Below are 1935 nucleotides of genomic sequence, written 5' to 3'. Positions count from 1 at the left end.
TAATTAACTAATTTTTTTAGAGACAGGGTTTTACTCTGTTAAGCTGGAGTGCAGTGGCACAATCATAGCTCACTACAGCCTTGAACTCCTGGGCTAAAGAGATCCTCCTGCCTTAGCCTCCTGAGTAGGCTGGAACTATAGGTGCACACCACCATGTCTGGATAATTTTTTATTTATTTTTATGCTTGCAGAAATGTGAGAGGAGGGTCTTGCTTTGCTATCCAGGCTGGTCTTGAACTCCTGGCTTCATGCCATCCTCTTGCCTGAGCTTCCCAAATTGCTGAGATTATAGGTGTGAGTTACTGTGCCCCTACTGGACTGATGCACTTTATAAACCACACACTGTAAGCTCCACACAAATGTAAACTAGTATCTTCTCCTTTCCTTCCACTAGAAGTGTCTCTGTTGGCATGTTCAAAGTCTCAGAGTTTTTCAAGGTTAAACTCAGTCCTCTGCAACTCTGGCAGCTTCCAGATGGCAGGATAGTCAGGGGACTTTTTTTTCTGGATTCTTGGGACACTCACCACAAAATCAGTACCATGTAATGCCCTGGCCTGCCCTGGGCTGTGTAAGTTCTTTTGTCTATGTTCTTGCCAAGCACCTGTTTGACCCTCTGAGCAGTGAAGCAATAGCTGTTTTCCACTCAACCTCTCTTACCCTTATTTTTCTCATTTGCAAAATGGGAATGATGGTAGCTATGTTGGCCTTACCCATGAGTCTCTTCCCAGTCCCACCTTGGGCATGTTGTGGGTAGAAGAAGTGCTGCCTTAGTGCAGCGGTTCTCAAAGTGTGATCTGCAGAGCCACTCAGGGATCTGAGACAATCTTCTTTTCTAACTACATACCTGTGTGAGGCTGGGTTTTCTTCATATACTTGAATCAACACATTACAGCTGCTTGAACACAGAAACAGATATGAGAATACAGCTGTCTTCTATTAAGCCAGATATTAAAGCATTTGCAAAAATATAAAATAATGCCACTGTTCTCACTATTTGTTTTAGATAATTAAAAAATATATGTCAACATGTAATAGGTTATTATTTTATGAATTAATAAATACTTAAAACATTCTCAGTTTTAATTTTTTTTTTTTTTTTTTTTTTTTTTTTTTTTTTTTTAGAGACAGGCCTCACTCTGTGGCCCAGGCTGGAGTGCAGTGGCTATTCACAGGCACAATCCCACTACTGATCAGCAGGGACTCAGTTTTAATTTCTAATACAATAATTATCAGTACATATAATCCACACAAACAAAAGCTCTTGGAAATCCTCAATAATTTTCAAGAATATAGAGGTACTGAGACCCAAAGTTTGAGAACCCCTCGAGGAAATAATAGAGTTCCAGATCTAGATTTTTCAGGTACTTGGTGGTCTAAGCCCTCTCCTATGCCTCAATTTATCTCTAATACAATAATACTCATTGTTGTGGCGTGGGTGCCTCTTGGTTTCTTCCGTTTCCTAATGTTTAGATCTTGCTTTATGTGTGTATACAGGGATGGTCTTTGGAAGGATACACAATTAACTGGTACAGCGGTTGAAGGGAGTTCGGAAACTGGGAGAAAGTGGCACCATAAACCTTTCTGCTCTGTTTGATTTTAAAATACAGTACATCGTGGATGCAGTGCCTGAATTAATAATGAACAATTAAAAGTAAAATTACATTTATAATCATAGGAATGCATGAGAAACTCAAGTCTGCTCAAGTAAAGTGGTGTTAACCGGCAAAGACAAACAATAAGACGAAGAAAGTTATCCTTGTCTGCCTTCACCGGACTCACAAACACTTAGCTAAGGTTCCCTCTGGCTCCTCTCCCGCCCGCTGGGGTTAAGCCACTCTCATCCTCAGCCCCGCCCCTCGGCCCCACCCCCTTCAACAGCTGCAGCCACGCCCCTCACTGCCTCGCCCCGCCCCGCGGCGACGTCACCTCCGGCCA

The sequence above is a fragment of the Theropithecus gelada genome, chromosome 9, assembly GCF_003255815.1.
Source record: "Theropithecus gelada isolate Dixy chromosome 9, Tgel_1.0, whole genome shotgun sequence".
Classification (NCBI taxonomy): domain Eukaryota; kingdom Metazoa; phylum Chordata; class Mammalia; order Primates; family Cercopithecidae; genus Theropithecus; species Theropithecus gelada.
Note: the sequence above shows the minus strand (reverse complement) of the source record.